The sequence below is a fragment of the Macaca fascicularis genome, chromosome 17, assembly GCF_037993035.2.
Source record: "Macaca fascicularis isolate 582-1 chromosome 17, T2T-MFA8v1.1".
Lineage (NCBI taxonomy): Eukaryota > Metazoa > Chordata > Mammalia > Primates > Cercopithecidae > Macaca > Macaca fascicularis.
This window is the reverse complement of record NC_088391.1, coordinates 84,934,309-84,959,741: the sequence shown is the minus strand read 5'-3', so window position 1 is coordinate 84,959,741 and position 25,433 is coordinate 84,934,309. Positions and strand designations below refer to the sequence as shown.

Below are 25,433 nucleotides of genomic sequence, written 5' to 3'. Positions count from 1 at the left end.
GAGACAGAAAAGGACACCCAGAGACACAAAGAAGAAGGTGATATGAAGATTGAGGCAGTGACTGGAGCAATGCATTGATAAGCAAAGAATAAGAAGGATTACTGGCAACCACCCAGCAGAAGCTGGGAGAGAGGCATGGGATGGTGTTTCCCTCCAAGCATCCAGAAAGAACCACCTGACAACCTGAGTTCTGACTTCTTGGCTTCTGACAATCTGATTTCAGACTTCTAAACTCCTGAACTATGAAATAATTTCTGTTGTTTTCAGCCACCCAGTTTGTGGTCATATAATATATACACCCACAAATTATACAACTTTGATACAAAAAATCCCTGGAAACATATACCCTACCAAGATTGAATCATGAAGAAATAAAAAAACATGAATAGACCTATAACAAGTAAAGACATGGAGTCAGTAATAAAACACCTCCGAACAAAGAAAAACTCCGGACCAGATGGCTTGACTTGTAAATTCCACCAAACATTAAAGAAGAAGGAAGAAAAATCCTTCTTAAATTCTTCCAAAAAACAGAAGATGAGGTAATACTTCCTAACTCATTCTGACAGGCTGGCATTACCTGATACCAAAGCCAGACAAAGTCCATGGCCTGGGGGTTGGGGACTCCTGCTATAGACCAATACCCCTTATATATGTTGATAAAAAAGTCTTTAAAAAAACACTATCAAAGCGAATCCAAGAGCATATTAAAAGGATTATATAGCCTGGTGCAGTGGCTCATGCCTATAATCCCAGCATTTTGGGAGACCGAGGCAGGAGGATTACCTGAGGTCAGGAGTTCGAGACCAGCCTGGCCAACATGGTGAAACCTCATCTCTAATAAAAATTTAAAAAAAGTTAGCCAGTGTGATGGCACGTGCCTGTAGGTATAGTACTCGGGAGGCTGAGGCAGGAGAATTGCTTGAACCTCGGAGGCGGAGGTTGCAGTGAGCCGAGATCATGCCACTGCACTGCAGCCTGGGTAACAGAGTGAGACTTCATCTCAAAAAAAAAAAAAAAAAAAAAAAAAGGATTATAGGACACACTAACCACTGAGATTTCTCCCAGAAAGTTAAGGGTGATTCAACATAAGAAACTCTGTCAATATAATACGTGCCTAGTAATAGAATGAAGGAAAAATACACACAATCATCTGAATTATACAGAAAAGAAATTTAATGAAATCCACCACACTTTTATGATAACAATATACAGAAAAGTAGGAATAGAAGAGAATTCTCTAAACATGATAATGTGCATTTATGAAATCTCACAGCTAACATCATATTCAATGATATAAGACTGAAAGAGTTCTCTCTAAGATAAGGACAAGGAAGCTTGCTTTCATCACTGCTATTTAACGTTGTATTCAAAATTATAGCCAGAGTCATTCAGCAAGAAAAATAAGTATCTAAACTCAAGAGAAAGGCTTACAACTATCTCTACTTCACTTTGGGAGGCCTAGGCGGGTGGATCACGAGGTTGGGAGTTCAAGAGCAGCCTAGCCAAGATGGTGAAACCCTGTCTCTACTAAAAACACAAAAATGTGCCAGGCATGGTGGTGGGCGCCTGTAATCCCAGCTACTCGGGAGGCTGAGGTAGAGAATTGCTTGAACCAGGGAGGCACAGGTTACAGTGAGCCAAGGTCATGCCACTGGACTCCAGCCTGGGTGACAGGGTGAGACTGTCTCAAAAAACAAAAACAAAACAACAACAACAACAATAAAAACTATAAAAACTGTCTCTACTCACAGATTACGTGATCCTATAACATATGGTTTGGCTATGTCCCTACCCAAATCTCACCTTGAATTGTAAAACTCCCCACATATCAGGGGCGGGCCTAGGAGATAATTTTGAATCATGGGGATGATTTTCCCCATACTGTTCTCGTGGTAGTGAATAAATCTCACAAGATCGGATGGTTTTATAAGTGGGAGTTCCCTGAACAAGCTCTCTTGCCTGCCACCATGTAAGATGCACCTTTGCTTCTCCTCTGCCTTCTGCTATGATTGTGAGGCCTCCTCAGCCAAGTGGAACTGTGAGTCCATTAAACCTCTTTCCTTTATAAATTACCCAGTCATACTACCTCATGGCAGTATAAAAATGGACTAATACAGTATATATAGGAAATCCCAAAGAATCCACAAAAAAACCTGCTGGAGCTAATAAATAAATCCAGCAAAGTTACAGGGTACAAGATTAACCACACAAAAATGTGTTGGCTTTCTATACAGTAGCAATGAACAATGTGAAAAGAAAATTAAGAAAACTGGCCAGGCACAGTGGCTTACGCCTGTAATTCCAGCACTTTGGGAAGCCGAGGCAGGTGGATCACGAGGTCAGGAGTTTGAGACCAGCCTGGCCAACATGGTGAAACCCCGTCTCTACTAAAAATACAAACATTAGCTGGGCGTGGTGGCGGGAGCCTGCAATCCCAGGTACTCAGGAGGTTGAGGGAGGACAATCGTTTGAACCCAAGAGGCGGAGGTTGCAGTAAGCTGAGATAGCACCATTGCACTCCTGCTTGGGCAAAAAGAGTGAAACTCCATCTCAAAAAAAAAAAAAAAAAATTAAGAAACGTTTCATTAGCATCTTAAAAATACCTAGGAATAAATCAACTAAGAAATGATAGAATTTTACATGGAAAACTACAGAACATTGATGAAGGAAATTATAAATGACCTAATTCAATGGAAAGGCAACCCATGTTTATGGACTAGAAGACGCATTTTGTTAAAAACAGCAATATTACTTAAAGCAATTTATAGATTCATTGCAATCTCTGTCAAAATTCTAACAGCTTTCCCTCAAGTTCACGTAAAATTGCAAATGCCCAAACAAACAATCTTGAAAAAGAAGAGCTAAGTTGGAAGACTCACATTTCCTGATTTCAAATGTACTCCAAAACTAAAGTAACTAATATGTAGTACTACCTAGCAATGCCACTTCTGGGTATTTATCCCCAAAAATTGAAAACAGGCTCTCAAAGAGAGAACATGGAAAACAATGCTTCAATTTTTACTGTGTGACCTCCGTCTCCTGTCAGATAAGTGGAGGCATTAGATTCTCATTCACTGAAACATTATTCACAATAGCTAAGAGGTACAAACAACTTAAATGTCCATCAATGAATGAATGAGAAAAAATATGGTTTATAATAAATGGAATATTATTTGGCTTTAAAAAAGAAATTCTATCATATGCTACATCATGAATGAACCTTGAGGGCATTATGCTATGTAAAATAAGCCAGTCACAAAAGGACAGATACTGCATGATTCTACTTATATGAGGTATCTAGAGTAGACAAACATATGGAAGCAGAGAGCAGAATGATGGTTAACAGGATAGGGGGAGAAGAAAATGGGAGTTGCTATTCAATGGATATAGAGTTTCAGTCATGCAAGATGGAAATATTCTAGAGAAGTGCTGCATGACAATGTGCAGACAGTTAACAATAATGTACTGTCAAAAAAATGTAAGAGCATTATGCATTTTTGTGAAATAGCAACAATGACACAGTGGTACTGGTGTAAGAACAGACATACAGATCAGTGAAACAGAACTAAGACACCAGAAATGAACCCACACATTTATGGTCAATTGATTTTCAACAAGCATGCAAAGACCATTCAATGAGGAAAGGATAATACCCTCACCAACTCATATTGGGTCAACTGGATACCTGCATGCAAAAAAATGCAGTTGGATCCTACCCTACCTCATACCATCTACAAAAACTAACTCTAAATGAATCTATGACCTAAATGTAAGAGCAAATGAAAGAAACATATGGGGTAAATCTTGATGATCTTGTATTTAAAAATGAATTCTTAGTATGACACCCAAAGAAAAAATAAATAGGACTTCATAAAAACACATAAAAATGAAAACTTTTCTGTATCAAAGGACACTGTCAGGAAAGTAAAATGATAACCAACAGATGGGAGAATATATTTGTAAATCATATATCTGATAAGAGTCTAGTATCCAGCATATACACAACCCCACAACAAAAAGACAAACAACACCATTAAAGAACAGGCAAAAGACTTGAGTAGACATTTTTCCAAAGAAGATATGCAAACTGTTAACAGACTCAACAAAACATGCTTAACATCATTAGTTATTAGGGAAATGCAAATCAAAATATGATACTGCTTCGTACCATTAAGATGGCAATAATAAAAAAGATAATAACCAGTGTGGGTGTACATGTGAAGACATGGAAACATTTATATATTGCTAATGGGGATGTATAACAGTACAGCCACGTTGGAAAAACAGTTTAGTAGTTCCTCAAAAGATTAAACATAAAACTACCATGTGATCCAGCAATTCTACTTTTAGTTACATACTCAAGAGAAATGAAAATATACACCACCCAAAACGTTTTACACAAATGTTTATAGCATCCTTCATAGTACCTCCAAACTGGAAATAATCCAAAAATTCCCCAGCTGATGAATGATTAAACAGAATGTGGTATATCTATATAGCAAAATATTCACCAATTAAAAGGAATAAAATTCTGATACATACTGCATCATGGATGAACTTTGAAAACATCATGCTAAATGACAGAAGCCACTCACAGACCACATATTGTATGATTCCATTTATATAAAATGCCCAGAATAGGCAAATCCATAGAGACAAAAAGTAGGTTAGCGGTTGTCAGCGCACAGGGCAAGGGAGTGATGGAAGCAGTTGTGGAGGCTGAAGAATGACTGCTGATGGGCCTAAGTTTTCTTTTTGTGTGACAAAAATGTTCCATAATTAGATTATGGGAACAGTGGTGCTTGCTAACACTGTAAATATACTAAAAACTTGGCCTCTACAAATGGGTGAACTTTTTTTTTTTTTGAGATGGAGTCTCCCTCTGTCGCCCAGGCTGGAGTGCAGTGGCCAGATCTCAGCTCACTGCAAGCTCCGCCTCCCGGGTTAACGCCATTCTCCTGCCTCAGCCTCCCGAGTAGCTTGGACTACAGGCGCCCGCCACCTCGCCCGGCTAGTATTTTGTATTTTTTAGTAGAGACGGTGTTTCACCGTGTTAGCCAGGATGGTCTCGATCTCCTGACCTCGTGATCCGCCCGTCTCGGCCTCCCAAAGTGCTGGGATTACAGGCTTGAGCCACCGCGCCCGGCGGGTGAACTTTTGTTACATAAAATGTATCTTGATAAAGCTGTTTAAAAAGAGAAAGAACAGTTCCTCCAGCAAATGAATTCCTACTGCCATATTTGAGTGTGAAGGGATTTCAGAGCTAAAGACACAATTCTTTAACACTAACTAGAGGCTGTATTTACCCATGTAGTTATACCAAAAAAGAAACTATCTAAATAATATCAACCCTGAATTACATGATGCCAAAATTAGCTCAACGTGCATGACCTGAATGATATTTTCATACCTTCTCTCTTGAGAAGTCACCTATTATTTCAACTGTTGCTAATGGTGATTGGTGGAGATGAATTTCCATGCATACACACAGAAAACCTTGGGGCCTTCTAATTGCATTTGAATATTGATTAAAATGTGTATACTCTAAAACTATCTTTTCTCCATCTTGTATCATTGAGAGAGAACAAGGATAAGACAGGAAATAATTATGAATTGCAAATCAGAGCCTGAAGGAAAAATGTTCCCTACATGGATGACAAATGTTTATAATGCCACTGTGATAAAATATTCAGCCTATTTTTAAAAATTTAATTTACTTATTAACTAGGAACCTCCCCAGAAAAGCATGAGGCTTATGAAGCATTTGCAAGCCATAAAATGACAGAACTTTCTGAGTCTGGGGTAAAAGGAATAGACATAATTTGCATATCTAATAACTATAACTGCAGAATTTCTAAAGCCAAGTTTAAGTAACATCAATGCTGTGGAACACTTACACAACAAAAGCAGGACATAGGAAATAAGGTTATTTAAGGTCTGTGTCTGTTCCTGCCAGTCCTATGTTAGTACTTGTCAGTGTATATTTCAAATTCAGTGCCACATAGATTCAGTTTCTACATTTAATTTCATTCCTGAAAACATAAGGCCAGGTGCAGTGGCTCATGCCTGTAATCCCAGCACTTTGGGAGGCCAAGCTGGGCAGATCACCTGAGGTCAGGCATTCGAGACCAGCCTGACCAACATGGAGAAACCCTGTCTCCACTACAAAAACAAAATTAGCCAGGCGTGGTGGCACATGCCTGTAATCCCAGCTACTCGGGAGGCTGAGGCAGGATAATCGCCTGAACCCGGGAGGTGGAGGTTGTGGTGAGCTGAGATGGTGCCATAGCACTCCAGCCTGGGCAACAAGAGCAAAACTCCATCTCAGAAAAAAAAAAAAAAAAAAAAAAAAAAGCAAAAAACAAAAACACGTAAATAAAACTGCCATAGAAGTCAGTAAATGTATGTTATCAATCATTTGAAAGACTGGAATATTTCAAAATTTAGCATTTAAAGTATACACAGACATATATATATATATATATATATATATATATATATACACACACAAATGCACACACAAGAAAGGATATTTTTCATTCATTAGAATACAATAGCTCTTTCTACTAGTTAAATACATATTTCAGACAGCTTTCTAATGTGTTTACCCAGTCGAACACATCATTTAAATTTTACCTTGCTGTACCATTATGAGGATTTGCCTTTTATTTGGGCAGTGCGCTTGACATTCCGAACTTTACTCAAATGTGAATTTTCAGTATGTGCACGCAGAATGTAAAACAAGATCCCTAAGTGTCTCATCAGGAAATAGTTGTCTTCCTCAGCTAGAAATTATAGCTTAAATATTACTTCATTTAGAAGAAACATTTTAGCAGTGAGTTTAAATATGAGTCACTGAAGTGAGAATCCACTTTGGTAAAAGCTATGAATTTCTAGCCTCTGTACAGGAATATTTACATACTTATAATGGAACTGCTTTGAAATACACACAATCTGCCTTTAAAGTACAGGGATGTGCCATTTTCAAGAATATAAAACCAAATCAATCACTCTCTCAGGAACATGTACAGCTTTAAACACCTACTATAAGTAGCTGGCATATGGTAACAGGTGAATAATGTTAAAATATGTCCTATACACACAGGATCATGGACAGACACAACATATTGTGGTGCTTTGGTAATTCTGGATGTACAAAACATAAATATCAAATTTGTGCTAGTATTGTTTATTGATTGATCGATCGATTAATCAATCGCCACTCTATGCACAATGATGGCTTCCTGCCAGTTACATTAATGCTATCTAGTTTATAGACCACCTAGTTGTTAGCACACATATGGATTCACAGCAGTGATTCTAATTCCTGATGAGCTCTATGAGAAAGTCTTCCTGGCTCAAAGCAACAGTGGGATTCCATGAATAATGCCTACTCTCAACTTCACTCTGTAAAGTACCAGCATGGACCTTTTCTGAAAAGCCTCAAAGAAGGAGAAAAAAAAATAAGAAATATCAGTTTAGGGGAGATTATACACTAGTTTGGTAATGCTCTAATCAGTTGGCTGACAATTAAGCCATGGACTGTCATTAGCAAAGAAGGGAACATTACTTGGAAACTTCCACGGGCATGAAGAATCTGACTGGGTAGAGATCCTTCTCGAGAGGCCAGTGGTATCTCTACCCTTCGAAAATAATAAATTTAAAGGACAAAGAGAAGTAAGACAGTGGTCTTTGAGAGGGGAAAAGAGACAGCACTGCATCAAGAAAAAATGTTTTTATTGCCTTTTTTCCAGTTTTAATGGAATAGATGGCTATGACTGAATTTATTTCAAGTTCATTCAAAAAATATTTAATGTTTATCATCATGTGCTGGCACTGCTTGAGGTGCTATAATGAATATGAATAGTGGATTTCAAAGTTACCAGGGAGCAAGATTCACAGCAGAATAACAGGTGAGAATTTGTTTGAATGAATGGCTGTAAAACAGAGCTAGTGCAGAACTGATTTCACGAATAACAGGCTAGTGGGAAGGACACCATAGGGAATTCCCACTGCTGCAAATGCCAGGAGAACAGGGAAAGAAACTCAAAGTGGAATATTGGGAACATGGAGGAATTCAGTATCCTTGGACTTGACTGATTTAACGTGTCTTTATTTTTATCTTAGGTAAACATATTCCAAGAACAACATAATAAAAGTTTACGTAGGATTACTGGGCATGTGGTGCCTTTCAGTATTTTCAGTATTCCAAGAGTTCTGGGGATGGGTGAGGGAGGGGAGAATATACCAACAAAAGCACATTTTCTTAAAATAAATCAGGGGGGCAATTTGTAGCAGGTTGATACAAAAATAATGTTCCTAATTTTCTTGTGTCAAGGCAACATAAAATATAGTTTCCCCAAATAATGCATGGTTGCTTGAATAAATTTTTAGTTTTGGAAGGGGTTTACTTTGAAGGATGACACCAGTCTCATTTGTAAATTATAAACCATTTGATATATAGGAAAGCAGTGTTACTTACAGTAATTACTTAAAAGAATGATAAAATATAAAAAGTGACTAAATTTTTCCTGACATCCCCTCCAACTTCGCTAAAATTTTTCCCTGAAAATCCCCCCTGAATTCCATGGCACTGATGCTTTCCTCCTTTAGTGAAAAGGAAAAAATTCTGAGGGTAAATGAGAATGCTTTTTAGCATATCATGATAGTGTATCAATAGATGTGATTTTATGTTATCAATGACTTATTTGGCACAAAAACATTTTAGAAAACTTTAATATCATTTGTAGGTGTTTCAGATATGGTGCTCTTGTCCATTTCTACTGTAGCCAATGAGACCATGTTAAGGATATATCATCCATGATCCCATTTTCCTATGAAAAATCCTAGTAGACTTATTTCAATTCACAGTGAAAATTCTAGGAACATCATCCACCATTGATTTCTGTATCTAAAAAGAATTATATAAAGCCACTGATTAAGTTTTAGGTCAAAGCTTAAATAAAAATATTAAGAATAATTTTACTGAGTTCTAAGGATACTTCCTACATTGCCTTATGTATGAAGTAATTAGTATAATTACTAAAAAATATAATTTATGGATATTCCCAAGAAATTTGCTGTGCACAGACACTAATGTTAAATAGTTCAGATGGTATAGAAATCTAGTAACAAAATCAATGAGTTTATTGCATATTGCCATGAAAGTGCTAACACCAAAAGAATTATCCCCTCACCCACATAAGTAGAGTCCTTTGGTAATTAAACATTTTGCATATTATAAAGTGTGTCTTTCAGGATACTAAATTAAACGCCTGCAAGTTGAAAGAGCTAATTCACCTTCTACAGGAATACCACTTTGTTAATAGAGAAAAGCTTCAATACAGTAAAAATGGGATTTTACAGTCTTTTAGTCAGCATTTTCATGACCCTTGGCCTTCTGATGTTAATGTCTGTCTAAAGTAAAGGAATATTAAATATACTTATCACATTTAGGAGGAACAATTAAATTAATATTTTCAAGTCCTTTTTGAAGGAAGTTTTATGAGGGGTTTATGATTTTCACTGGCATTTACTTTTTCAACATTTTTTTCCCCAGACTTCATCAGGAGAGCCATGTTAGCATAATGTACTTGACTAACAGAAAATACATTTTCTCTCATAATAAGCATAGATTATTTCATATTCAATTTGGGTTTGCTTTTGCAGGCTTTGAAGGTATTTTAAATGATTCAAACACTGTTTACTGTGCTACAGTAAAATGTAGGGAAAATGAATCGAGGAGACTATAATCTATAGAGCTTTATTTTTTCTGAAATTTCTGGTCAGAGTATGTAATAACAACTCCAACGGCAATGCCAACTGAATTCCTAGGCTTTTGGTCATGAATAGTTGAGTAATATGTGCTGAGCCTCAGCAGCAAGATCATGCAAACCTGTACTGGAAAAATGGTACTTTCTTCTATATCAAACTTCATTAAACATACATGACTCTCTGGAGAGCCTTCCTGAGTCCCATTTCCATTCTCTGCCCACAGGTGGTAGACCTCAGGCCACTATCCAGTTTTTAAATATAGACATATGTTTCTGTTCTCCTATTATCTAGGGCCATGGCCTTAAGCAGGACACAGGAGGCTTTTCTTAGGGGCACATGTACAGAGGTAATTTCTACACCTTAGGTGAATTATTTCCTAAAATTGATCTAAGACTGAGCCCACTGCCAAGGTCATCTATTTCACTGCCAACTTCTTACAAGTCACAAAAAGGACATTATTCTTACCTATCCTAAATGTCACATGGTGCATAATACCAGCATTTAAGTAGCTGAGGACAGAAATTGGAGTGGGATGCTAGGAACAATTCAAAACATGATTACGCATGGAGAGAAACAAATTATTCTAATACCCAAGATCCTTTGCAAGCAGGTCTGCTACTATATTATTTTTGACTTACAGTTTGGAAGATGTTCAATGAATTGAGTGACTTTCCTATAACGATATTCCTTTTATTCCAACCAAACCATTTACTTGAATAATGTGTTTCAATACATACCATATACACACAAAAAGGAGTAGGACTCTGTCCATAAGTAATATTCACCCAAAGATTTATTCACCTATTAGGGGGAAAATCCTATGGTTTCATTAAGGAAGGAATTCGTAACAAAACTTTACTCTTAAGTTTTAATTATCAAAAAATTTAGTTTCATAGTTTTGATCCATTTAATATCAATAATAATTGTAATGATAACTCAATCTGAAGGAATATCTTAGCACTTGGAGCCTTATAATCATGGAAATTAAACAGAAAATTAATTTAATTATACACATGTATTTGTTTGCAGAAATGATAGGGTGGTTATTAAATTTTTCAAAGCATAAATTTGTATTGTATTAGCATAAATTTCTGTAGGGGAACTATAATGGAAATACAAGTTCAGGAAAAAGGAAAACAACCGTTAAAGAAGAACTTGCTTATGTCTTTTAAAATTGATAATAATGGATTGCAAATTGAAGAGAAATTTAGTTCACTGAAAGTGTTTATAAGAGCAATGTAATGTTGTCTTAACTGTCAATATTTACAATGTGGCACCAAATGCATCCTTTGCAACTATTTATTTATTCATTTATTTAGAGACCTAGTCTCGCTCTGTCACCCAGGCTGGAGTTCAGCAGCATGATCTTGGCTCACTGCAACCTCTGCTTCCTGGGTTCAGGCGATTCTCCTGCCTCAGCCTCCCGAGTACCTGGCACTACAGGTGTGCACCACCACACCCGGCTAATTTTTGTATTTTTAATAGAGACACGGTTTCACCAGTCATGTTGGCTAGGTTGGTGTCAAACTCCCAACCTAAGTGATCCACCCACCTCAGCCTCCCAAAGTGCTGGGATTACTGTCATCTATTTAAACTTATGATAAAAATTTTAGACAACAACGTAAAATTTGTTGAGGAGTGTATACAGAGTTTCAAATTTATTTTAGGGAGGACATAAACAAAAAATATGAAGATGATTATACTGGATCTCTGCCCCTAATTCTAATTTTGGTTACTTCCTGAAGAGACAGATTCTCAATGTTTTCTGTGCAATTACAAAGTTCAGAGTCATTGAAGGCTTCAGGATGATTGTGACCATGTGAGTATGTGTGAGAGATGTGAAAATGTGCTGCGTTTGAGAAGAAAATTCCTGTTAAAATGTGGAAGGCAGAACACAGGAGCAAGAAATTGAATGCTGTTATAATTTACCAGGACTAGAAAAAATATTTATGAGATTGTGGAATGAATATTGACAAATACATAAAGTGAGTCCAGAAAAATAAAAATAGATGCTTTGTTTGGGGGGATGGTATTATCAATAAATTTTCTTTCATTTTTAAGTGATTTTTATGCATATATTATCTGAATTTTTTCCTTAAAAATGCATGTTAGATTCACCTGTAGAAAAAAGAAATGTCCCTGTAAACAATAAAAAATAGACAACTTATACATAAGTTATTAGCAACATTTATCAGGAATGAAACCACAGTGTAAAGAGCTAGTACTCACAATGGAGTACTACAATAGAAGTCCAGTTTCTCAAACAGAGGACATAAGCATACTGATAGGTCATAATGGTTTAATCTAGCAATGGAAATTGTTTTTAATTAAAAAAGTAAACTGCTAAAAAGACTTAAAGGGGCAAAAGGATGACAAAGACCAAACAACACATAATGTTCACTTTAGGGCAGTAGGAAAGAAGAGGGGACAGTGAGACTTGATGCATTCCTGAGGGCTCTTATCTTGGTATTACCATTCAGATGTTGTCCATGGTTAGCAGCAGCAACAGTGTGTCACCCATGGGCAGCATGCAAGAACGCTAGTCATGCAATATCTATCAATATCTATGTGTTTACTGTCTGTCTCCCACAGGGACTATAAGCTCCATGAGGGCAGGGATTTCTCCTGCTGTGTTCACTGTTCACTGCTTTATTTCTAGTGCTTCCCAACAGTGCCTAACCACAGTAAGCGATAAATAAATATGTGTTGAATCACTGGTTGGATGAGTGTTTGAATGAATGAATGAATGAGTGATCTGAGTACTTAGTTTCAGATTAATGAAAGTCAGGGGAGGAACTTCAAGAGTGTTATAACTGCTCGTATCAGATGACATGAGATGGATTTCAGGAATTTGAAGGAAGGTGACTGGATCTAAGATTTAGGAGATCATTTTGGAGAATTTTAAATTAATATTTGAGGTCTATTGCTTTAAAAATTAGTTTGCAAGTTATGCAGAGAAATAGCACAGAGACTAAGGAAGGAACTAAGATTCAAGGAATGTGTTTTGTTTATTTTTATTTTTTTCCCAGAAAATGGAAAACAAGAGAAGGAAAATTTCTCATGCCAACATAAAGAATAAATAAGTCCAATTACTGACATAAACACAAACAGTAATAGTTCTTTATAAAGTACTTTGCAGCTCTTGAAAAACTTTAATATATTTAATCTCCTTTAAAACTTGAAACTACTCCTTAAAATGCCCCTTGAGATCCATTTCATCTCTGGAAATGGAAACGAGAAAGGCCAAATACCTTGTCCAAAGTCATGCAACTTGTAACTGGTGGTGCCTAGAATAAAACTCGGTGGTTTGACCCATTTCAATGTCAGCACCAGTGAAGGCAAAAATGACTCCACTTTGAATGCTAATCTGCCATGTTGACTTCTGATTAGCCTCATGACTGCCTCCTGGTTTTTAATTTATTAACGTTTACTTCAACTGACGTAAGAACAAAGCAACCTTGATGATGTCATACAAAGTACAGGCTATGACACATACCACATTCTTGCCTGTTCTGGAAGGTTGCCTTTAATTGTCTTGCTGAAGAGCACATCTGCTTTCCTGGAGCTGTATAAGCCTTGGGTCTGAGGAGCAGCAGTGTGGGGATCTGCCTGTCTTGCTGCTATCCAAGGCCAGGGTTCTGTCTTTAAGTTCCCTCAATACATCACCCAATATCGACAAACTGAATCTGTCTGCCTCCTTCTTTGGTTCCTCAGCTCCTTCAGGATTTGGGGGTCACTTTGCATACATGGCCCTTCCACGGAAAAGCATCATTTGAATATACTCAAATAAACATACATTTTTGTTTTTGAGGAGTATGTGCGTGACATGGAATAGTTTAATGGGAATTCTGGCTTAACATGCCAGCTTTGCCTATATAAAAATGTCAAAACACTGAAATTTGTTCCTATCTGTCATGCTCATTTACTGTAGCTATTAACTAGAGCCCATAAACAAGTGGGTGGTTAATATCATTTTTACCCTTAGGAAAGAAAGAGTTTCAATATCTTTTGCATTTCTAAATCAAAGTACTCAGCATAGTAAGTCTTTTTTTAAAGCAGAGAGTATTAAAGATTATTGAAAAAATAACTGATCTAATTTAGACACTTATCAGAAATAAATCATGCCCTCAGAAAATGATATATCTTGAGAAAATATGCAGTTTTCCTTGAGAAAATGGCATCAGAAGAGGCAGAAGGAGATAAGCCAGATGGAACGGGATGGGAATAAAACAATAAACATGTTTAATATTCTAGGGCTCATTTTTGCAGGGGCATATTTTGGGCAACGCTTTAGAATACAGTCTCACTGCAAAAAGTACAGAATCAAGGCATGAGAAAATTGAGCCCTAGCAACTAAAGTGGCTTGTTGATGTCATGTGACTGATCAGTAGTTGTGCAACTAAAGAAACAGCTCATGTCTTCTGATATGTTTTTTCTTCACACAATGTCACTACATGCAAGTTTCCAAACTTGGAAAGAGCCAGCATATAGGGACCCTGTGTTGTACCTTTTAAAGAAGAGAGAGGCTAAAAGACTTGAATAAGTACTCAGCCTGGACAATGAGTCTAGAATTCAAGAAATATCTGGATTTCAAAGAGGCTACTTTTTCATGCAGACTATTGCAGAACTCTCTACAGGGATTATCAATGGAGGCCTGGAAAACTATGATATCAATTGACATAATAAAATCCAAACAAACTGGGATGTAGTTCTACAAATTGGCTTTCTAAAACTGAGGGGAAGAATATATTATGTATATAGATTAATCTTAAGAAAAATAAATTTCATGTTGTTGAAATTCCAATGTCATTTCCCATACCTCCTTAAATCCCAATTTATTCTTTCTTTCTAATTGGGCTCAAGGAGTTATTAGTCCATGTGGACCTGATGTCTATTCAGATTGTTTTGGGGGGTGGGGGATGGTGTCTCTCTCTGTTGCCCAGGCTGGAGTGCAGTGGTGCAATCCTGGCTCACTGCAACCTCCCCCTCCCCCTCCCCCTGGGGTTTAAGCAATTATCCTGCCTCAGCCTCCCAAGTAGCTGGGATTTCAGGTACCCACCACCACGCCCAGCTAATTTTTGTATTTTTACTAGAGAGAGTGTTTCATCATGTTGGCCAGGATAGTCTAAAACTCCTGACTTCAAGCGATCTGCCTGCCTTGGCCTCCCAAAATGCTGGGATTACAGGTATGAGCCACTGTGCCTGGCTGTCTATTCAGATTTAAAGAGCTACAGGTCATCATGCAATGCATTGTAACAAATCTTAAGTCTGATTTTAACCTTCCTAGCATTTTACATTGTGACATAGTAATAAGTCAAACTGTACATACAGAGTTTTCATTGAAAACTTAACATTGAGTTTTCTTTATTGATAAATCTAGTAAAAGGAAACAGTAAATAATTTTGAAAAAAGCATTAAAAACCAGTCATTTCATTATGAGGTTTGTGTTCTTTAATCTTAAAAGAATTAATTAAGTCCAATTAAAACATCTACATTCTCCAATATGCTCCAAGTGCTGTTTGTCAATTTGCCAATCCAGCCCTTGAATTTTCAGACGTGAAAATGGGATGGAGGGGCACGGCGGGAAGATGGCGTTGGAGGTCGGCGACATGGAAGATGGGCAGCTTTCCCACTCGGATTCCGACATGACGGTCGCACCCAGCGACAGGCCGCTGCAATTGGCGAAAGTGCTAGGTGGCCACAGTGCTATGAGGGCCTTCCAGAAGACGGCAACTCCATGTATCACATTATCGAGCTGTTGAAAGTGTGGATTCAAGTGAAGAGAGTTTTTCTGATTCAGATGATGATAGCTGTCTTTGGAAACGCAAACGACAGAAATGTTTTAACCCTCCTCTCAAACCAGAGCCTTTTCCGTTTGGCCAGAGCAGTCAGAAACCACCTGTTGCTGGAGGAAAGAAGATTAACAACATACGGGGTGCTGTGCTGCAGGAACAGAATCAAGACGCAGTGGCCACTGAACTTGGTATCTTGGGAAGGGAGGGCACTATTGACAGAAGCAGACAATCCGAGACCTGCGATTATTTGCTTGCTAAGAAACTTAGGAGGGAATCTCAAAAACATATAAAAGATCTAGACAAGGAACTAGATGAATATATGCACGGTGGCAAAAAAAATGGGATCAAAGGAAGAGGAAAACGGGCAAGGTCATCTCAAAAGGAAATGACCTGTCAAAGACAGGCTGGGGAACAGACCAGAAATGAACTATAAAGGTCGATATGAGATCACAGAGGAAGATTCTCAAGAGAAAGTGGCTGATGAAATTTCATTCAGGTTACAGGAACCAAAGAAAGACCTGATAGCTCGAGTAGTGAGGATTACTGGGAACAAAAAGGCAATTGAACTTCTGATGGAAAACTGCTGAAGATGAACAAAATGGTGGTCTCTTTATAATGAATGGTAGTCGAAGAAGAACACCAAGGGGAGTTTTTCTGAATCTCTTGAAAAACATTCCTAGTATCAGCGAGGAACAAATTAAGGACATTTTCTACATTGAAAACCAAAAGGAATATGAAAATTAAAAAGCTGCTAGGAAGAGGAGAACACAAGTGTTGGGAAAAAAGATCAAACAAGCTATTAAAAGTCTAAATTTTCAAGAAGATGATGACACATCACAGGAAACTTTTGCAAGTGACACAAATGAGGCCTTGGCCTCTCTTGATGAGTCACAGGAAGGACATGGAGAAGCCAAGTTGGATTCAGAGGAAGCCATTGAAGTTGATCATTCTCAAGATTTGGACACTTTTTAAGTACATTTTTGACAGTTTGAGGACTAAGCTTTTCTAAAATAACATTGTAATAAACCATTTTTACTGAGATTGCACCGTTTTGCACTGGTAAACATGAATCTGGAGGAAAGAAAATTGTTTTCTTGTTTAAAATAGTGTATGTGCAGAAAGGAATGCAATTGATAGAACATTTAAGGATGTCTCATGTCTGACAATACTTAAGAGTATATAGCACAGGATTTAATTTCTCATTGTGTTGCATGTGCTAATTATGAGTATTACTAGTTGATAATCAGTTTTGTCTAGGTCATAACATACTATTTGAAAGTTTGTTTGCTTTTTCAAGTTTATCTTTGCAGTGAATTATGCCTTGGCTTTAAAACATTCCACTAAAATCGTAATGGGACATATAAATTATTAAGCTGTTACAAATGCAAACAAACAAACAAACAAACACACAAAAAAACCCAAAACGGGATGGAGGGCTTGTACTGGAGTGGTGACTGGCTGGTCACATCACAGCATTCAGACATTGTTAAGTATCATCCAGTAAGTTGGTCCTTGATACTGTCTGTCTAGTATACCATGTGATTATCTCTTTAATTTCCTGCAATGGATCAAGATGCAAATAAAAGAAAAATGTGCAGACAACTTACTTTTTGCTTTCTCTACATGAATACGTGCCAAATTAAGTTGTGGTATAGATAAAAATTTCCTCTCCAAAGCAGCATTCACAATAGACCAGGGTTCAATCTAATGATGCTAAGGAAAATCGAGATTACTCTATGGAAGTACTGGAATGAGTAATGCAATTTTGCCAATGAAATGCTAAGTTACATGCATGAGGGTGATCCTAAGCAATACTTTATTTTATTCTACTAAGAAACTAGTTCATTAATTTCTCTGTATCTTTGATTATGTACTATTAGCAGTAAAATATGGTTTTTGAATGACACATCTACCAAGAGAAATCAATTGGTTCTCAGAGCAGGGCAGAGCTCAGATATGCAGATTTAACCTTCTTTTCAATTTCAAAAGTGAGACTGCCAGAGAAAGGCATGCAGTGAGCCTCTTGAAGTCTCTGAATTTGGAGTCACATTGAGGGGCAATTATAATTACCAAAATGTCTATGGTCATTAGAACTGATTGAACTTTTACTCCACACTCTACTTATCCAATCAACAGTAAAGTGGACTGTGTATCTTGCCTCCATTCTGTTTGTAATATCATAGAATCTTTTCTTGAGTGTCAAGAAAGTTTAAATAATAGACTGTATGATGGTAGATCAAAATGCCTAACAAGCATAAGGTAATCAAACTCCTATTTATTGACTTAACAAAAAAGGTCTTGTTTTTCACTTGTGTGTCTTTTAAGGAGATAAATTAAAATGATATTTTAACCTTTTTGCTTATCCCACTCAAAGACACACAGCCCATCTCTCTCAATCCTCCCTTTAATTATTTGCTAAGAGCAGTGCACCTCTTGTGATTTTGACACTTTTTCCTCTATTCTGACTGAGCTCTATTGATGCAGCTGTCATGTTCCAGCAGCGTGCATCATTCACAGGGCTGATTTACAATGTTCAAACTTTTTAAAGTTCTTAAACTTATAATTAGACTATGTGCTCAATTTTTACACAAACAGTTCAGCATCTAAGTTTCTGCTTAACTACACCTTTGACACACTACCTTCTTGGCAGGTTCCAATTATACTTTATTGACTGGAGTTGCCAACATTGGAGAAAGCACACGCCACGCTCCTACCTGAGACTTGTTATTGACCATGACACTGGAAAAGGAGCACGTGGCTTAGTTAGCTGTGCCTTCAGACTATTTTCATTCACAGTTAGATGCGAATTATTCACTTTTCCTTGGTCAATTTTTGCCTCTTTCAAGATGACTGTGTGACTCTTGATTTATTTTAACTGTCTGAATCTGAACAATAGCAGGATCCTATCAAATGTCCATAGAAAAGGATTTTTCATTAGTGCTTTGCAAAAGCCATTTCGGAGAAATTAAAGTACTTTGTAATTGGCCCTTTCCCTTTTTCAGGCTTCAGTAGGATATTTTCAACTCAACTGAGATAACTTAGGGTCAAACTCTACTAACTTTTTTTGAGATCTTTGTGCCCCCTTCAGGGCTGCCACTAATTACAGGCAAAAATCTTTTGCTAAAATTTTAACATTTTACATATTTCAAGACAGTGAGATTTTTTTTTCACCTTCTGAATATACATTGAAACATGGAACTGTCAACATAATTCAGGATTCCTGACATTTAATTTTAATCAAACATTTAATGCTGTAATTCCCTTTGCTTTTATATCTCTACTTTAAGTGTATCTCTCTAATATATTGATAATTCATGTGTCATAAGGAAATGTTCTGGCAAAGAAAAAGTGGATTAATTTCTAGAATAAATTAAGATAAATCTAGGTCAATATTGAGATAATCTAATAACTTATGCCAATACATTTATCTGTTATGTTCTTTCTCCCAGCTGCATGATCAGTAGGCATAGAAAAACTAATTAAATATTCTTTGGCTGATAGGTTTTGATCCATTTAACTGTGTTAACACAATTCCGGAAAATTAAGCTGACCAAGTTTCATGGGGGTATTGACCAACATGGCAGCACCCCCATGGTTCCTTCTGCTTGACTAAATTTTAGACAGGTTTCTTTCTAACTACAGGCTCTGACTTCTCTTTTCATAGTGCATTTACCTTAGAAGAGCTGTAAATTCTTTCTCTGCCTCTTTGAGATGTAAATCTTCTGCAAGCCTCTTTTCACCTTTACAACTCAGGAATATTATTCTCAAGGAACTGGGAGCCAACTGTTTGAAAAATAATCAATAAGATAGGGACCCTATCTTCCAGTCTCTATGTGAGGGTAGGAGTGTAACTTTAACAAGCACCAATTAGCAAACACATGTGGCTTAATCACATTGACCAACCTCCGTCTTAATCTTCTCCAGCACTTTTCCAATAGTTCACTCCAATGCTAAAACATCTCCAGCCTTTTTTTCAGTGGAGTTGAGTTTATTTTTTTCCCCTGTACTGCAACAGTCTCTGTCTCCCATTGCAATAGTCTTGAACAAAATCTTCTGTGACTGTTTAACTCCATCTGGTGCAGATTCTTTTTGATGGTTCTTTTACTTTGACTCAATACATTATAGATTTCAATGAAATGAACTGTATTTTCATTCATGTATGTAACATGTAACTTGTGAATTCACCAATCTATTTTGGTCCTGTTTTGATTTTCTTGGGGTACTTTTCATTGTGCCATAAAATGCACAAGAATTATAAACACCTCTACGCAAATAAACTAGAAAACCTAGAAGAAATGGATAATTTCCTGGACACTTATACTCTCCCAAGACTAAACCAGGAAGAAGTTGAATCCCTGAATAGACCAATAGCATGCTCTGAAATTGAGGCAATAATTAATAGCCTACTAACCAAAAAAAGTACAGGACCAGACGGATTCACAGCTGAATTCTACCAGAAGTACAAGGAGGAGTTGGTACCATTCTTTCTGAAACTATTCCAATCAATAGAAAAAGAGGGAATCCTCCCTAACTCATTTTACGAGGCCAACGTCATGCTGATACCAAAGCCTGACAGAGATACAACAGAAAAAGAGAATTTTAGACCAATATCCCTGATGAATGTCAATGCAAAAATCCTCAATAAAATACTGGCAAACCGAATCCAGCAGCACATCAAAAAGCTTATCCGCCATGATCAAGTGGGCTTCATCCCTGGGATGAAAGGCTGGTTCAACATATGCAAATCAATAAATGTAATCCTGCATATAAACAGAACCAAAGACAAAAACCATATGATTATCTCAATAGATGTAGAAAAGGCCTTTGACAAAACTCAGCAGCCCTTCATGCTAAAAACTCTCAATAAATTTGGTATTGATGGAACGTATCTCAAAATAATAAGAGCTATTTATGACAAACCCACAGCCAATATCATACTGAATGGGCAAAAACTGGAAGCATTCTCTTTGAAAACTGGCACAAGACAGGGATGCCCTCTCTCACCACTCCTATTCCACATAGTGTTGGAAGTTCTGGCCAGGGCAATCAGGCAAGAGAAAGAAATCAAGGGTATTCAGTTAGGAAAAGAAGAAGTCAAACTGTCCCTGTTTGCAGATGACATGATTGTATATTTAGAAAACCCCATTGTCTCAGCCCAAAATCTCCTTAAGCTGATAAGCAACTTCAGCAAAGTCTCAGGATACAAAATCAATGTGCAAAAATCACAAGCATTCTTATACACCAGTAACAGACAAACAGAGAGCCAAATCATGAATGAACTCCCATTCACAATTGCTTCAAAGAGAATAAAATATCTAGGAATCCAACTTACAAAGGATGTAAAGGACCTCTTCAAGGAGAACTACAAACCACTGCTCAGTGAAAGCAAAGAGGACACAAACAAATGGAAGAACATACCATGCTCATGGATAGGAAGAATCAATATCATGAAAATGGCCATACTGCCCAAGGTAATTTATAGATTCAATGCCATCCCCATTAAGCTACCAAAGACTTTCTTCACAGAATTGGAAAAAACTGCTTTAAAGTTCATATGGAACCAAAAAAGAGCCTGCATTGCCAAGACAATCCTAAGCCAATAGAACAAAGCTGGAGGCATCATGCTGCCTGACTTCAAACTACACTACAAGGCTACAGTAACCAAAACAGCATGGTACTGGTACCAAAACAGAGATATAGACCAATGGAACAGAACAGAATCCTCAGAAATAATACCACACATCTACAGCCATTTGATCTTTGACAAACCTGACAAAAACAAGAAATGGGGAAAGGATTCCCTATTTAATAAATGGTGCTGGGAAAATTGGCTAGCCATAAGTAGAAAGCTGAAACTGGATCCTTTCCTTACACCTTATACGAAAATTAATTCAAGATGGATTAGAGACTTAAATGTTAAACCTAAAACCATAAAAACCCTAAAGGAAAACCTAGGTAATACCATTCAGGACGTAGGCATGGGCAAGGACTTCATGTCTAAAACACCAAAAGCAACGGCAACAAAAGCCAAAATTGACAAAAGGGATCTAATTAAACTAAAGAGCTTCTGCACAGCAAAAGAAACTACCATCAGAGTGAACAGGCAACCTACAGAATGGGAGAAAATTTTTGCAATCTACTCATCTGACAAAGGGCTAATATCCAGAACCTATAAAGAACTCAATCAAATTTACAGGAAAAAAACAAACAACCCCATCAAAAAGTAGGCAAAGGATATGAACAGACACTTCTCAAAAGAAGACATTCATACAGCCAACAGACACATGAAAAAATACTCTTTGAAATTCATTTTGCTGCAAAGTGCTATGTAAATGCAAGGTGATTACCTTTTTAATAATAACTGAATTTATGTGCCTTTTTAAGTTTCTACCAGGCCTATTTTGTAGATATTTTAAGGCAATACTCCATCATCAGCACCTATTTTTAGTCTTTCTGCCATTTCTAAGCCCCTAGTTCCAACTGTCCAACTTTGGATAAAATTTAAATTCATGAAGAGACACTTCATTGCTATATAGAGAAGCTATAGAAGATGTTCAAATAAAAATATATATTTCAAAAATTCCTGCTATGAGTTCTAAGCATTGCCATGGTTTTGTACAGAAAGATGGCAGTGATGCTGGTCTCAAGGTATCTTAGTTTATGCTAGCACACATAACTAGCATAAACTTTCTTAGAAGAAAGTCCAATTTCTTCTAGTAATACTACGAAAGAGTCCTCTGAATGTAATATAGAATAAGAAATATAACAACACACATGTCAGAGTATAAATGGATTTCAAAGGTGGTTTATTTTCGGTAAGTTATTTAATGAACATAATTGAATACAAAGTATTTGGCAGGTGCTACAAATAGAGTAGTGAGTACAGTGACTGAGATCTCTCAGTTCATGGAACATACTATCTACATGTTTAGTTGGGGTTTCAGGGAAGAGTGAGTAGGAGCCATAAAGATAGGGATGTCTGACAGGATATTCCAGAAGAAGAGAAACAAACGAGGAAAAGCACAGACACAGGGAAGTATAAAGTATCCAAGCAAAATCATTGCAGAGCAAGTACTCTAAGCACCACCAGTATTTGCAGGTTACCAAATTCTTTGTGAATCAAGTATAAATTAGAATTTAGGACAAATTGCCAAATGAGGAAAAAATCAAATTGATAGGTATTTTGTGAGAAAATGAAACTTTATTGCCTTGCTTTCAATATATGCCAGTAAGTATAAATGTTTGGTTTTGTTATTTATTTTCTTAGACCCCAGGATACATGACTTACTCAACCTTGTAGGAAAATCTCTAACAGAATCCCTCTATGAGAGGAATTATGGTGATTAAAAATATCTAATAAGAGATGTCTGTACTCCCATATTATTTGCAATAGCCAAGATATGAAGTCAACCTAAGTGTCCATCAACTGGTGAACAAAAAAATGTGGTAGATAGACACAATGGAATACTCTTCAGCCTTTAAAAAGTAGAAAATCTTGCCATTTGCAACAACATAGATGAATCTGGAGAACACTGGTAAGTGAAATAACCCAGGCACAAAACACAACTACCTGTGATCTCACTTATGTATGACATCATTCTACTATAAAGACATGCACACACGTATGTTTATTGTGTCACTATTCACACTAGCAAAGACTTGGAACCAATCCAAATGCCCATCAATGATAGACTGAATAAAGAAATGTGGCACATATATGCCATGGAATACCATGCAGCCATAAAAAAAGATGAGTTCATGTCCTTTGCAGGGATATGGATGCAGCTGGAAACCACCATTCTCAGCAAACTATCACAAGAACAGAAAACCAAACACTGCATATTCTCACTCATAAATGGGAGTTTAACAAGGAGAACACATAGACACAGGGAGGGGACCATCACACACCGGGGCCTGTCAAGGGGTGGGGGGCTAGGGGAGGGATAGCATTGGGAGAAATACCTAATGTAAGTGATGGGTTGATGGGTGCAGCAAACCACCATGGCACGTGTATACCTATGTAACAAAACTGCATGTTCTGCACATGTATCCCAGAACTTAAACTATAATAAAAAAAATTCAAACTCATAGAAGCAGAAAGTAGAATGATGGTTATCAGCAGTGTTGGGAGTTGAAGTGTTGGTTGAGAGATACAAAATTTCTGTGAGATAGGAGGAATAAGTTCACGAGATTATACGACGTAGTGACTATAGTTAATATTCTTGAAAATCACTAACAGTAGATTTTAAGTGTTCTTACCACAAAAAAAGATAGGTATTTGAGATAATGCATATGTCAATTAGCTTGATTTAGTCATTCCATTATATACACACACACACAAACACATTTCAAAACATCATGCTGTATATAATGTATACTTTTTTTCAATTAAAATTGATTAATTAAACATTTTTAAAAAATCTTATAAGTTAGAGTTTTTACTCAGTCTAGCCAGAGTTATACAATGGTAACTATCGACCTCAAAATTTCATTGACTTACAACAAAAAGTTTTATTTCTAGCTCTCAATCTGTTCCATTCTATCCTTATTCTGAGACCACATCTGACAGTAACAGCTTCTTTCTGGAACAATTCAGCTATGATAGAGGGAAGTAGAGAAGGCAAGGAGAACCATAAGCTTTACCTTAAAGCTTTTGCTGGAAGGAACTGGGCTCCCTTCTGCTTAATTAGTGGTGTGCTGGAGTTTCTGCATATTGGTTTGCAAGAACCAATGTTGAATTTTTATAAATTTGATGAGCAAGTGGTTAAAGATGGCCATTAATAACAATTAAATTATATAAACTTACAATCAAGGAAATTTCATTAAAAATGAATACTTAAAACTCACCAACTCTTAGTTTACTATATTTTATCGTCATCCATGGTTTTAAGGTTATTTACATCTGTTGTATCTGTATGATGGAAATAATATGCAATAGCATGCTACTGCATATCTCTTTCAAATTCCAAGTTCAGTGACATCACATCATTTCAAGATGATTTACACTACAGAAATCAGAAAACCCTATAAATCAGTGCTTTGGAATACTCTTCAAAATCTGTGACCACATTACTCACAGTCATTGGCTAGAGCAAGTCATGTGGTCACACCTGAAATCAACATGGCCAGGAAGTATGTTAAAGTCTAACACACAGCTTGAGATGAAAATTTGGGAGATAAGGAAGGAAAGGATTCATCATTGTAACCATGTCTCAACTCTGATTCTCTTTATTTTCCCTTATGTTTCACTTCACTTGCTGCTAACGCAGCAGGACCCTTGCAGTCTCCTCATTTAGAATCTCTCATTTATCAACAACGTTTATGGAACATTTACCCTGTATAAAGGAAACATGGAAATATGTATAACAACTCATTTTGATTATCACCTAAAAAGCCACGATATTGCCCCATCTTCTTTCATCAAAATTATTGCAATCTTGGTAGATTGCTAGGTTTTATACACACGTACATACACACACATACACACACACACACGTTATGTCTTTTTACGCTAATGTGATAATGGATAAGAAAAGAGGTAAAGACCTTTCTTCTTTTGGTTTGGAGAGGAGGTCTTCTACCATAGCCTTAGGGCTCTGGACACGAAGAGTAGAGCAGCCCTCAGTTTCCCCCAACCAAGTCATTATTTTATGTTGGGACTAATTGGGTAAAGTAGCTGCATAGCCAATGGGGTAAGATGCTTGGAAGAAAGTCCAATTTCTTTTTTTTTTTTTTTTGAGACGGAGTCTCGCTCTGCCGCCCAGGCTGAAGTGCAGTGGCCGGATCTCAGCTCACTGCAAGCTCCGCCTCCCGGGTTCTCGCCATTCTCCTGCCTCAGCCTCCCGAGTAGCTGGGACTACA

At 37.0% G+C, this 25,433-nt stretch overlaps 1 protein-coding gene and 1 pseudogene across 6 annotated transcripts in view; one reads left to right on the top strand and one right to left on the bottom strand.

Moving 5' to 3' along the window:
* The window catches only part of GPC6 (glypican 6), a 1,194,356-nt gene that overhangs the window by 382,666 nt on the left and 786,257 nt on the right, over window positions 1-25,433 (bottom strand). The gene's annotated exons all lie outside the window — the stretch shown is intronic.
* On the top strand, window positions 15,352-20,712 carry LOC102140734 (phosphorylated adapter RNA export protein pseudogene; annotated as a pseudogene).